General features: G+C 43.6%; 1 long non-coding RNA gene across 1 annotated transcript in view; it reads left to right on the top strand.

The window, feature by feature from the left end:
* The first annotated feature begins 146 nt into the window (after positions 1-146).
* Positions 147-14,597, top strand: part of LOC131381296 (uncharacterized) — a 62,253-nt gene continuing 47,802 nt past the window's right edge. The window contains exons 1-3 of the long non-coding RNA XR_009209934.1: positions 147-407; positions 692-784; positions 8,121-8,380. This is a non-coding gene — a long non-coding RNA (uncharacterized LOC131381296). The remainder of the gene's footprint in view (positions 408-691; positions 785-8,120; positions 8,381-14,597) is intronic.

The following is a 14,597-nucleotide window of genomic DNA, read 5'->3' on the forward strand; positions in this document are numbered from 1 at the left end:
CTTTCGGCAGTTTCGCGCAGCCAATCTCAGCCCTAAGTCCGGGGCTCCACCAATACGTGGACGCTCCTGCAAGATGAGCCCGCCCCCTACTTCGTCTTGGCCTATGGGAAGCCGGGACTTCTTCAGCGGCTGTCCTCCCTCGCTTTTGGAGCTCCGACCTCAGCTTCGGCTGCTAGCTGGGTTGTGTAAGGGCGGGTCATTCTGGGGCGCTTAGGGGTGGGTGCCGGGGGGCGCGCTTTCCCGCGTGAAGGTCGCGCCAGGAGTCATGCGTACATTCGTCCATTTTGCTCTGGACGCACTGATGTTCCAGGCGCGTGGCCGCCTCTAGGCTGTCCGAACGCCTTTCACTGTTTTTCTGTTTACATTTGCGTCTGCACGACCCGGCGGCGCGACCGAGGCCCGAACAGGTGCTGCGAGGCGGGGCGGGGAGCCAGTGCTGAGGGGAGCTCCCCAGGCCGGGTGGTTGAAGACAGCTTCGGTGGGGAGGTGGAGCTCTGGCTCGTAGAGAATGGGAAGGGTGTGGAAAATGAACTGGGAGCTGCTTAGCGACTGTGAGCAGCCTGCTCTGATGGGAAATCGGTGATGGAGTCGGAGGGAAGTGGGAGGCAGCTTGTGGGAGGCCAGGGTGCTCACTCTCTCCCCTGCCAGCATGAGACCTAGTAACTTTCATACATCTCTATCTGTTTTGCAGAGATGGGGTTTTGCTGTGTTGCCCAGGCTGGGCTTGAACTCCTGGACTCAGAGGATCCTCCCGCCTCGGCCTCCCAAAGTGCTGGAATTACAGGTGTGAGCCACTGCATCCCATCCCCTAGGAGCTTAATGACACTGCCCTTTAGCTTTTACTACTTAGCAGAATCTGGAAGCATAGAGGAACTACCACCAGGCTGGCATGGGGAAGGGGCCCTCCCTTCTGATGATTTTCTCTCAGCAGCACTTTCAGCAATCTGGCTTCCACTGAATATCTCCCCAATTCATAAAACAGGCGTCTGTAAATGTCAACCCCAGCTGGGTGCAGGGTACAAATTTTTTCCTACAGAGCTCTTGAGTCCCAGGTAGTTTAGGAGACGAGGACTTGTTTGGTTTTCCCAGACCTGTCAGGACAGCTCAGAGGTTTTGTCTAACCCAGGGGCCACAAACTTTTGACGACAGCAGCAGCCAGCCCACAGATGGTTTTGTTTGGGCATCCCATAGGTTTTCTTTGTTTGCTTTTGTTTTTTAATAAGAATTTGAATCCCACCAACACCACTGGTCCATTAAGTAACAGCCAGCCTTCACACTTTTGCTGCCTACCTGAAGGCATTTGTGTTTGTGACCCTTGATCTTTTCTATACACAGAAGACCTCCAGTGGAGTCACCTAATCCCACAGCCAAGTCACCCCTGCTGGACAGAGAATTGTACGAAGTCCAAACAGGCCTACATATCCTGTATGGTTTCCTCATCTATAAAGAGAGGGGATAGGATGAAGGAGTCCCAAGGTTCCTTTTGGTTCTGATGTTCTGTAATTTTGTGTTGTGAGCAGCTTTTGTTTTTGCCTGACGGGAAAACTTTCCTTTGGGGAATTGTCTGCAGTCCCCTGGGTCAGATGGTTCTTTAGCACCACACTTCTCTGGTCTCCCAAGGCAGGATGGGTGTGGAGAAGGGGAGGTGTGGAACCCAGGCCTGGCCAACTATAGTCTCCCTCCTCTTGTTTTCAGATTTCCCCAGGGATGCGCACATGACCAAACCTGAGATGATCTGAGCCCTTGTCGGTGATTTTAGAGAATGAGGCTGGGAGAAAGAGGCTCTTTCCTTTGGTGTTTCTGAGCATGGGAAAAGTAGGCCTAGAGCTGTCTGTAGTTGTACTCCTTGCACCAGCAATGCTGGAGAACCAGGCCTGGAAATGTTAGGAACCAGCTAAGCCATCCTGCTTTGGTACTCTGATTAGGATGCGTACCAGCTCCTTTGGTGGTGACATGAATTATTTTTCAACTCTTCTCACTCAAGATTCAAGTTTTGGGAAGGACCATTTACTTGGCCTATTCTAGGTTGTGTGCCTGTGTTCTAATTGCCAATAGGCAAATAATTGCCAATAGGCAAAGAGAGTTCTGGTTTCTACTGTGGCTTCTAGTCTGGGAGGCCTAGCCTCATACCAAGACTCAGTGTGTGGGGGCCTCCCCTCAAATAAGAAGAATGAGACGCTGGGTTGCCAAAAGTTGCTTCACTATAGTCCGTCTCTTAGGCTGCCCAACATTCACAGAAGTGCTTTCAAAGGTAAATGAAAATGCTACCATCCAACAAAATGGGAGCATCTCTCCTATAACAAAATTTACTTATCCCTTCCCCAAAGCAGGGCATCTCAAAGTCTCCTCATTTACTGTATTTGGCCCAAGTCTAACTTCTGTAGGTGATGTTCCATTCTTCCTTTCAGTTTCATCATCATCCCATCCCATCGTTGTAATGTGTAGACTAAATTGTAAAGTTAAGCATCACTGATAGACTTTAGATACAATTGTGAAGAGAAAGGAAATGAAAGAAAAGGACAATAGCTAAAAACTCCATTTATATATAATACAGCAAGAAGGGAAATACTGTTAGAGGTTACAGTCCTCATTTTTGTAACTGGTAATGAAGCTTTATTGTCATTTACAATTTTCCTTGTCCGCTACCCATTCCAGGTCCCTCTTTCCTTCACGCAACCCCTCAGCTGTCCAGGATTCTTTGCCTGGTTGGGTTAAGCAAGCTTTTGTTCTTGAGGAGGTTGCCCGTAGGTGGGTTGTCTGTAGTTTGTCTGTAGGTGGTACAGTACATTGCCATCAACTTGTGCCCTGGCATGAGAGTGATGAGGTGCCTCAGGAGACCTCCTGGGTTCTATTACTGCTTCTCTTGTCTCAGTGGCATAACAGCAACCCCACTTCCTCCTGAGAGTCAAGATCAGTCACCAAACAACATGTGATCTGTGGCATGAGGAGACCACATCAATTTCAGTTTCCAGTTAATAGGAACCATTGTTGTAGGTTCTGGTGAAAGCATTGTACTAAAATATCTAAACCAGCTGGTTTGAGGAAAAGCAAAGTATAAATTTTGAGGAGAATCATTAGGTATGATTTGAGAAGTGCCACACCCATTGTTACCAGCAATGATATTCTGCTGTGGAGGAAACTATTGGTCATTGGTTCAGAGTTTTGTCTCCCAGTGGGCACTTGAACTAATTTTTTTTTTTTTAATTAAAAATTTTAGCCAGCTGGTGGTTTCTTGCTTGGTGGCCGGGAGCCAGATTCCATTCTGGGCAGGAGCAAGGCGCAGCCAGTGGGAATGCAGGAGAGGCCAGGTGTGTGTTTTGGGACTTTCAGAGCAGCAGCCTGGGAACCAGCAGAGAAGATTCCATCTTCCAGAGGTTGCCACTGTCTGCCAACTCACTTGTCTCCATCCTCAGTCATCTTTTAAAAATACATAGTGACACTCTAGCTGTCAGGTTCTTCATGGGGAATGTGACTGAAGTCTGACATCATTCCTATTGCCATGAAATCTGAAACTTTGTGTCATTCTCACTGAAAATTGCCTTGGAGTTTGACAAACTCTTTCCCCAGTGATATTGACAGGTTGTTTTGTTTTTGTTTTTGTTTTTTTTTTTTGAGACAGTGTCTCACTCTGTCACCCAGCTGGGGCTGGAGTGCAGTAGCACGATCTTGGCCCGCTGCAACCTCCACCTCCCAGGTTCAGGGGATTCTCCTGCTTCAGCCTCCTGAGTAGCTGGGATTACAGGCACCCACCACCATGCCTGGCTAATTTTTGTATTTTTAGAAGAGACAGTTTCATCATGTTGGTAAGGCTGGTCTTGAACTCCTGACCTCAGTTGATCCACCTGCCTTGGTCCCCCAAATTGCTGGGATTACAGGTGTGAGCCACCACACCTGGTCAGATCCAAGGTATTTTGAACTAAACAGAACAGCAACCCACATCCATATAAAGTAACTATAAGAAAAAAATAAAAAACCGTTTTAACTAATAAAAATTCTTCCCACTAACCACAATTCCATCCAACAGCCAAAAAGCAGAGGAAAACTAACATAGTACTCTTCATATGAATTAAATATCACTTAGTAAGCAGCTGCAGCCATAAAGAATACCAAAAATCAGACATTAAAAAACTCAAAATAGAAATGGACACAAAGCAGAAAACTATAAAATGAGAACTGACTAAATTCAGGAAAGAAGTAGAAGAAAAAGCCAAAATAATCTTGAGATATGGAAACTAAATTACATTGTGTCCACGGGAAAATAGGTTAGCCTAAAAATTCAAGAAGGAACATTGATAAATTTAAAACAGCCAAGAGAACCTAAAACAAATTTGGAAAAGAAGGAAAAATATTAGAAAAAAAGTGAGAGATATAGAAGATCGACAGACGTTAACATATGCGTCATTGAAGTCTCCAAAGAAAAGAAACATAACAATGAAACAAAGCTATAACTGAAGACAGTTTTCTGGATATAAAATAAAACATGAATTTTTGGGACCAAAGGTACCTTGAGAAAAACTGACCCAGTGTCATTAGCCTCAGTGAAATGCAAATCAAAACCACAATTATAGCCACTAGGATGGCTATAATAAAAAAGGTAACGTGTTGATGAAGATGTGGAGAAATTGGAACTCTCATACGTGGCTGGTAAGAATGTCAAATGGAGGCTGGACACAGTGGTTCACACCTGTAATTCCAACTCTTTGGGAGGCTAACATGGTAGGATCGCTAGGGCCCAGCAGGTCAAGGTTGCAGTGAGCTGTGATCAGGTCACTGCAGTCCAGCCTGAGCAACAGGGCGAGACCTTGTCTCAAAAGAAAGGAAAAGAAAAAAGTATGTCAAATAATACAGCTGCTTTGGAAAGCAGTCTGGAAGTTTCTCAAAAGATTAAGCATAAAGTTACCATTTGACCCACAGTTCCACATATATATATATGCAAGATAAAACGTATGTTCATACAAAAACTTATACATGATTGGTTATTGCAGCATTATTCACAAGAGCCAAAAAGTGGAAACAACCCAAATACTCATCAACTGATGAATGAGTAAGTAAAATACAGTATATCCATAATATGGAATGTTAAAATGGCAGTAAAATCAATGCTACAGAATGCAGATGAACATTTTTATACAGTATGGGTGAACCGTGAAAACATGCCAAGTGAAAGAAGCCAGTCACAGAAAACCACATGGATGATTCCATTCGTATGACACATCCAGAATAGGCAAATCTATGGAGATGGTAGATTAGCAGTTACCGAGGGCTGTAAGAGTTGAGGGGAATGGGAGATACCACTAATGGGTAACAGTTTCTTTTAGGGGTAATGAACTAAATTTGATTGTTCTAAAATTGACTGTGATGATGCTTGCACAACTCTGTGAATAAACTAAAACCATGGAACTGTGTACTGTAAATGGGTGAACTGTATGGTAGGGAAATTAGATCTCAATAAAGCTGATTTTTTTTAAAAAAAGATATAGAAGTCAACTTGAAGGACTTTTTTTTTTTCTTTTCTTTTTTTTTTTTTTTTTTGAGACAGAGTCTTGCTCTTTCTCCCAGGCTGGAGTGCAGTGGCATGATCTCAGCTGACTGCAACCTCTGCCTCCCAGGTTCAAGTGATTCTCCTGCCTCAGCCTGCTGAGTTATAGGTGCTTGCCACCACACCCAGCTAATTTTTGTATTTTTTTTTTTTTCCAGTAGAGACAGGGTTTCATCATGTTAGCCAGGCTAGTCTCAAACTCTTGACCTCTGGTGATCCACCTGCCTCAGCCTCCCAAAATGCTGAGATTACAGGCATGAGCTACCACACCCGGCCTTGAAGGACTTTTTCATTGGCCAAATTTGGGACAATCTGCAAATAAAAAATAATGTTAATTACTATTTAATTACATTTTAAGTATAATTGTATTTAAGTATATTTGAGATAATTACATACTTAAATGTATAATTAACTTCAATATAATTAGGTATATAGTTAAGTATATATGCTTAATATATGATTATATTTAAAATATGTTTATAAAATATATTAACAAGTATATTAATATATAGTACTATATAATAAATACATTTAACCATATATAAATATATAATAAATATATTAAATGTTAATGTAAAATAAATATTTGTAATCTATAATTATAATTGATTATAATATAATAATTTTTTGAAAATCATGGTCCATAGTCAATCTCAAACAAAACATAAGAAAACAGAGAGAAAAAGAAAAGCTCATCTTTACAGAGTGATAACTGTAAGAGGAATTTTAGATTAGACAATTACCCTTTTGGAAACTCAAATGTAATAATTAACCAATTAACCAAGATAAGGATTACTAATGAATGCTAAAACTATTGGGAAAAAAGTTTCTGGGAACAAGGTATTCACACAGACTCCCAAGTATTGCCCCACTGATTATTTACTAATTACAAAAGGGAAATTATGCATTTATAATGGAAAGATCAAGCAGTTACCACCATAACCAAGTGATCAAACATCACCAATAATGGAACTACCAGACATGTGCCTCCTAAGTAGAATTTTTCCAAAAATATTTAACCTAACTTCCTGTTTACCGGAAATACAGTAGATACTGGTATAAGATGAACATCATTAGGAAGTAATCATCTCCAGAATATGGGATATTATGTAGCTGCACTAGACCAGTTTGGTTCAACTTTTATGTAACAAAAGTTATGAGTTGTTTTTCAGTTGATGATGGACCCTCAGGTCATGTAACCTGAGCAGGCCCAGATGAACCAAGTAGGTAGCCACAGCGGGGAACCTAAGTGCTCAGAGAAGCAGGGACTGAATTAGGAAGTTGACACTGCATGGCTGGATCTATGATGCAATCACATTGAGCTCTGGCATCACTCATTAGCAGGATCCAGTGAGATCATGCCTCCTGGCATTACCTCATTGCAAGATGCAGTCAGATCATGCCTCATTACCCTATGCTTATAAAACCTGACACAGCCTGGAGCTCAGGGAGGCATTGCTTTGGGAGCTGTCTATACCCCGTGTTCTTTTTACTAGTTGTAAGTAATAAAATCCTCTTGTTAAATCCTCCTTGGTTGTGGCCATTGGGTTGTCACTTACCGAGTGACCTAGCCCACCTGTTGTGTAGGCAACAGTTATACAAAACAATTGGCCTGAACTCTTCCAAAATGTCAACAGTATGGAAAAAAATACCTAGAAATAAATGGTATTGGAAGGAATGGTTCTAGATTAAAAGAGACTAAATAGATAATAACCAAAAACAATACAGGAAACTTGAGTGGATACTGGAGCAGGAAAAAAAAAAGAGCTATAAAAGGTATTTGGGGGATAACTGGAGAGAGTTGAATTTGGGCTGATACTAGATGATATTATGGCACAATTGTTAAATTTGAGGGGAGGTGATGGCATCGTGGTTATGTAGAAAAATATTTTTATTCTTAGGAGATACACGCTGAAGTAATTAGAGGTGAAATGTTATAATATCTTTGTATTAGTCTGTTTTCACACGCTGATAAAGACATACCTGAGACTGGGTAATTTACAAAAGAAAGAAGTTTAATGAACTTACAGTTCCACGTGGCTGGGGAGGCCTCACAATCATGGTGGAAGGTGAAAGGCATGTCTCACATGGCAGCAGACAAGAGGAGAGAACTTGTGCAGGGGAACTCCCCTCTTTAAAACCATCAGATCTTGTGAGACGTATTCACTACCACAAGAACAGCATGGGAAAAACCTGCCCCCATGATTCAATTACCTCCCACAGGTTCTTCCCACAGCATGTGGGAATTCAAGTTGAGATTTGGGTGGGTACAGAGCCAAACCATATCAATCTTTAACTTAATTTTGGTTGTTTAACAAACAAAACTGTATATCTGTATTTGTAGCTATCTATCTATCTAAGGGGGAGTGCGTGCAAATGTGATAAAATGTTAGTAATTGATGAATCTGTGGTTGGCAGACTCTAAGTTGGCACTCAGTGAATTCTGACCTTCCCTCCTGGAATTCACACCTTGTGTAATCCCTTTCTCTTGAGTAAGGGCTGGGTTTAGAAACTGGCTTCTAGCAAATAGCATGTGGGAGGTTCCTTCCGTAATTGAATTCTCTCTCCATCAATTGCTCAGGTGGAAATGGGCTGCCATGTTGTGAGCTGCCCCATGGGGAAGAGGCTCACATGTGAGGAACTGAGGGAGGCCTCCAGAAAACAGCCAGTGAAGAACTGAGACCCTCAGTCCAATAGCCTGTGAGGAACTGAATCCTGCTGACAACCATATGAATGAGCTTAGAAGCAGGTCCTTCCCCAGTGAAGCCTTCATGTGAGACTGCAGCCCACTTGACACTTTGATTTGTAGCCTTGTGGCAGACCCCAAGCCAGAAGAGTCAGGTAAGCAGTGCCTGCACTCCTGACCCATGGAAACTGGCATGATAAATGTTTTTTCCCATAAAGCTATGTTTTAGATAATTTGTTTTGCAGCAATAGGTAACTAATTCACTAGGTAAAGGGTGTATCCACTGTAATCTTTCAACTTTTCTGTAGATTTGCAGTTTTACATGCTGACAGTCAGGTGAACACACTGCTGTTGGCACCATGGCCACTGCATACTACATGCTGTCATGCTAACATTTGATGCTGCAGCAGTAAGTTATTTCTCAAATGATTCTGAGTCTCTGGTTCACTAGCAGGATCATGTGCCCAAGCTCCAGCTTCCAAGGTGTGAGGCCAGAAAGTACCTGACCCTCTCAGCTTCCATAGTGAGAATTGTGGCCCTGTCTCTCAAATAGGGAGGTATTCAGACACTGAGTAGGTGAAAAAAAAAAAAAGGTGGGGGGTGGATAAGAAAAGAGGGAGGAGAAACTGAAAAGAAGAGAAACATCTGCTATACTTTCTTCTACTCCTCTACTCCCAACTGCCCAGAAAGCTCCCCTGCTTAGGAGAGAATCAGATCAGCAGAGTTCCTGATGACCTAGTTTTCATGCTTAGACACTCATTAAGGTAGCTCAACTACTGACTCTTCCTGTCTCTGTTTTTACCCTCCTGCCAATAACAACCCCCCTCTGTCTGTGTCTCTTTAAAGCCCCAAGAGAGATAATCTGATGGTTTGGCTGGTCACTGTTTAATAGAAGGTGTTCTTGTTGGTCTGGATTTTCACTCTAGGCTACTTCAGAAGGTCTGGATTGGCCAATAGCTTGGATGCCCTTGGGACTAGGCTCTGTCCAATCCGTTTATTTGCCTGCGGGGTGGTAACAAACAGAAACTTCCACAAAGGAGCCCCTAAGACCCCTAAGTCATGGACTTGTACAGGCATTTTGAGGCTTTTGTAAGGGGGCAGTGTTAGAAACTCTTTTTCCCCAGTGCTGCAAAGAAATAGCACTTGAGTTGGAGCTCGAACTGGCCTGGGAAGGACCTTACCTAGTGATCCTAACTACTGAAACGGCAGTCTGGACAGCAGAAAAAGGATGGACCCATCACACCTGAGTCAGGAAAGTGCCACCCCCTCCAGAGTCATGGGCCACGGTCCCAGGGGAAAACCCTACCAAACTAAAGCTAAGAAAAATTTAACTCTCTTTCATCCATTTGATTATGACTTCTTTCCTCGCTCTATTGCTGACCACCTAGTTATTAATGTAACCAAGTCAATTTCGCCTCAAACTATTACATTTGATGCTTGCCTTGTTACACCCTGTGGAGATTTGCCAAGTCAGAGGCAACTCTCCACTTCAGGAAAGTATCTTTATCCTTCCTAGCGCTCTTCAGACTAAAAATCTGTTAACTGGGATAAATTAGTTTGAGAAGAGTTTGACGAAGATTCCAGTATAAACTGGAAATCTTGTCCTCCTAGAGCAGAGCTTCTCTGCCAAAGTTGGTCCAATGCTCTCTAAAATACTAAAGAGCAAGGATTGGCTGCCCCAACTAGCACTTGCAGTTTCTTAAAACCATATATTCATTTTACTAAAGGAGTTACCCCTCCCCATTGTCAGTTAGACCAATGTAATTGAGTACAGATGACCATCCTTGCTCCCCAGAGTTCTTCTATGGTATAGGAGCAGAAGTCTCGGGATCCTTTGAAATGCACTTCATTGCCTTGTCACCTCCTGCACCCCCTTCTCCCTCTCCTAACTTCTCTGCTAACCAAACCTCTTGTTATCTACCCAATGATGAAACCAAAGTAGTTGCTGTAGAGGTTAAAGATTTAAAACAAACTATAGCAATTGAAACAGAGTATCAGGATGCAAATGCTTGGCTGGAATGGATTAAATATTCTGTTCGCATGCTAAACAAAAGCGACTGTTAACACTTATGCGACAGGCAGGCCAGAGACCCAGATTGTCCCCTTTCTAGTTGGGTGGTCCTCTCATGGACTGGGCATGAGCTGTATGGTAGCTCTCTTCCAGAACCCCACAGCCTGGGGCGATAAGTCATGCAAGACTCTTTCACTGTGGTTCCCTGAGGTTAAGAGCCCTGTGGGTCAGCCCCTGGGCTGCCGCCAGCCCCTGATGTTAACTTCACCTCGCGCCTTTCTCTGCGGGGGGCGGGGGTGGAGGGTGGAGTTAGCATTCCTTGAAGACTTAACGGTGCAGTGAAACCAAGCCTTTTCAAGAGCTTACCAATCCGTCTGCCCTTGTTCATCTCCAAGCAGATGTGTGGTGGTATTGCACGCAACTATTGCTGGGTACTCTGCTCTGCCAAGTAATTAGAGCAGCACTTGTGCCCTAGTCCAACTGGCCATCCCTTTTACCCTAGCATTCCGTCAACACGAAAAAAAAAAAAAGAGAGAAAAGCGTAAAAAAAAGAAGTGCCTCACATGGGTCCTTTGACTCCCATGTTTATGTAAATGCTATTAGACCTCCACAAGGAGTACCAGATGAATTTAAAGCCCGAGATCAAATAGCTGCAGAATTTAAGTCAATATTTTGATGGTGACAATTAATAAGAACATAGATTAGATAAATTACATTTATTAAAACCAACAGCGGTTTATTAACTACATTAGAGATGCTGTTAAAGGAATAGGTGAGCAATTAGGGGCTACTAGCCAGATGGCTTGGGAAAGTAGAAGAGCCTTAGACATGATATTAGCAGAAAGAGGAGGAGTTTGCGTCGTGATTAAAACTCAAGGTTGTACCTTCATCCCAAACACCACCGCCCCTGATGGAAGTATAACAAAGGCATTGCAAGGTCTAACTGCTCTGTCCAGTGAGTTAGCCAAAAACCCAGGGATAAATGATCCCTTTACAAGGTGGCTAGAAAAATGGTTTGGTAAATGGAAAGGAATCATAGCCTCAATTCTTACTTCTCTTGCAGCCGTAGTAGGTGTACTCATTCTTGTTGGGTGTTGTGTCATACCAAGCATCCATGGGCTGGTGTACAGACTCATACAGGCAGCACTTACTAAAACCTCCCTTAATTCTCCTCCACCTTATTCAGAGAAGCTTTTTCTTTTAGGGAATCAAGCAGAACAACTAAGCCAAGACATGTTAAGGAAGTTTGAAGAGAAGAACTATAAAAATTCAAGAAGGGGGATTGTTAAATATAGTGAACCCCAAGTTTCTCTTCAAAGAATCAGTATGTCAGTATGTTCAGCTCTCTTATTCTTTGATTCTCAATTTTAAAGTTTAACTTCCTGGTTCTCTTCGCCCCTTTGCTTCTAGTTTCAGTAAACAACTTTCCCACCAGTCCTGATCAGTAGTTCACATCTGTTCCCCTGCTCACCTGCTTCATCCTGACTCATCCCAGTCACCTGCTTTGACCTGAGTCACCCCTGGTCACCTGCTGTGACCTAAGTCACCTTTAGTTACCTGTTCCTAACTGTCCTTCCTGCCACACTACTCACCCTGCCACTCTGGCTCATACCCCTGCTCTCTTTAAAATAGCCAATCAGAATTAGCTTAGACTGCGGTCCAACCCTAGCCAATAGGGGAACAACACAGCAGTAGGGGCTACCTGCCTCAGGAATAAGAACTCCTTCCCCTTCCCTGTCCAGGTGTGCTGTCACCATTACTCTATTTGCGAGTTACACCCTTCTGTAGAAGTAAAAATTGCCTTGCTGAGAAAATTAAATTTATGTTCGAGTGCTGTTTCTTCGTGGCACCAGGGAACAAGCATTTCCATAGAGGAAAGAACTTGGCTGGGACCTTACCCTCCTGTCTCGCTGATGGAATGAGACATGTGCAGAGGAAGCTGACTTGGGATAAAGACAATGAGTTGATTTGGGGCATGAAAGTGAAAGTGAGATTCCCAGGTGGTGCTGTCTTTTGTCTTTTTTTTATTTTTATTTTTTGAGAAGGAGTCTTGCTCTGTCACCGAGGTTGGAGAGCAGTGGTGCCATCTCAGTTCACTGCAGTCTCCACCTACAGGGTTCAAGCGATTCTCCTGCTTCAGCCTCCCGAGTAGCTGAGACTACAGGCGAGCACCACTACACCCAGCTAATTTTTTGTATTTTTAGTAGCGACTGGGTTTCACTATGTTAGCCAGGACGGTCTCGATCTCCTGACCTTGTGATCTGCCAGCCTCAGCCTCCCAAAGTGTTGGGATTACAGGCATGAGCACCACGCCCGGCCCTGCCTTTTGTCTTGTTGGAGACATGGAGCTCAAGTTAGGACGTCAGGGATGGAGATGAAGATGGGATGGTCGATCATGTAGAGGTAATGCTTAAAGCTACAGACAGGGAGATTTCCATAGGCATGGAAGTGTAAAGCTGGAAAAGCCAAGGGCAGTTGCCGTAACACTATTCCTTCAACCATTTTCAACAGAACTTTGGAAATTTGCATCTGGAATGAGTAGGTGAAGTGAATTAGATTTGCCAACTGTATGGTTCAGGCTGCATCAACATCTACGTGCAACCCACAGACTTCATGTCCAACATTCACATCTTATGACATTGTCTCATTGTTAAGCATCTTGAGGTAGGATAACTTTCTGAGCTACAAATGGGGAATTTCCCCTTGTATTTCCCCGCTTTTCCTCCTCGGGCAGGCTTCGTTTTACTTTCCTCAGGAGCTGGCAGGCTGAAGGCAGAAATTGCCTGCAAAACACTTCTTTTCCTGGCTTTGTTTTCAAAAGCCTAAGTCCCCTGAAGTGTCTGAGTGTACAGTGTACTGGAGGGAGAGGAGACAGGAAGTGGCTCTGATGGAAACCCTAGCAGGCAGTGGTGGATTTCCCCCAGGGTAAAAGATTGCTCCAAGCCAGGGGAGGGGTCCAGGGTCCTGCAATAGCAGGGACCTGTGCCCTGCCCTCTGTCAGCATCCCAGGGGAGTGGCCAGATCTCAGAGAGGAACAGTTACAGGGCTCCCAGCCTCACCAGATATCCATATGTCCCAAGGGTGGCGTGAAGGCTAGTGGGCTGTTAGAACTGAGGGAACCAGATAAATTGGGCCCTGGTGGCCTTGACAGTGACCAGTAATGATCTATAACTGCAGGGTCTTCCTAGGACCTTGAAGGACGGCCTGAAGTAGAAAATCCTGTTGGGTTTGGAGTAGAAATTAAGTTGGTTTAAATTTATTATTATTATTATTTGTTTTTCTTGTTTCCTTTTTTTTTTTTGAGGCAGAGTCTCGCTCTGTTGCCCAGGCTGGAGTGCAGTGGTGCAATCTCTGCTCACTACAGCCTCTGCCTCCTGGGTTCAAGCAATTCTCCTGCATCAGCCTCCTGAGTAGCTGGGATTACAGGTGCACGCCACCACACCTGGCTAATTTTTGTATTTTTAGTAGAGATGGGGTTTCACCATGTTGGTCAGGCTGGTCTCAAACTCCTGACCTTGTGATCTGCCCGCCTCGGCCTCCCAAAGTGCTGGGATTACAGGCGTGAGCCACCACGCCTGACCTTATTATTTGTTTTGTTTAGAGAGGGGTCTTCCTTTATCCCAGGCTGGAGTGCAGTGGCATGATGATAGCTCACTTCAGCTTCAAACTCCTGGGCTCAAGTGATCCTTCTGCCTTAGCTTAGGACTACAGGTGCACGCCACCATGCCTGGCTATTATAATTTAATTTAATTTAATTTTTTTTGTAGAGATGGGGTCTTACTATGTTGCCCAGGCTGATCTTAGACTTCTGGCCTCAAGCAATCCTCCCTCCTTGGCCTCCCACAGCCCTGGGATTACAGATGGGAGCTACCATTCCCAGCCTCATAATGGAAATTTAAAAATTTTGTAAGGAATAGCTATACTACATCAATAATACTGCCTGACCATCTTTGTACATGTAACTTTTTTATATACAGGAATTTTTTTTGAAAGATTCACAGAAGTAGAATTACTGATTGAAAGGATATAGACATTTTTAAGCATCTTGATACATGTGGCTTAAATGCCACATGTATGGCCTAAATTGATTGAGTCTTTTCAGATTTGGATTTTAAAACTAGAACCCTCTCTTCAGTAGGGTGGGATGGAGGAAACACTGGAAACCTCGTAGGAAGCAATTGCAATATTTCATATGAAATGCGAGGAAGGGCCAGACTGAGATTATGGCCATGGGGAGAGAGAAAGGGGCAAAATCCCATATCAGTCAGGAGGTGCTATCAATAACCTATCTTTGCATATGGGTGAAGCAGTGAAGGGGAGGCAACAATCAAGATCCCCTTACTAATTTCCAGTTGAAAATC

This window comes from Hylobates moloch, unplaced genomic scaffold (assembly GCF_009828535.3).
Source record: "Hylobates moloch isolate HMO894 unplaced genomic scaffold, HMol_V3 SCAFFOLD_15, whole genome shotgun sequence".
NCBI classification, from domain to species: domain Eukaryota; kingdom Metazoa; phylum Chordata; class Mammalia; order Primates; family Hylobatidae; genus Hylobates; species Hylobates moloch.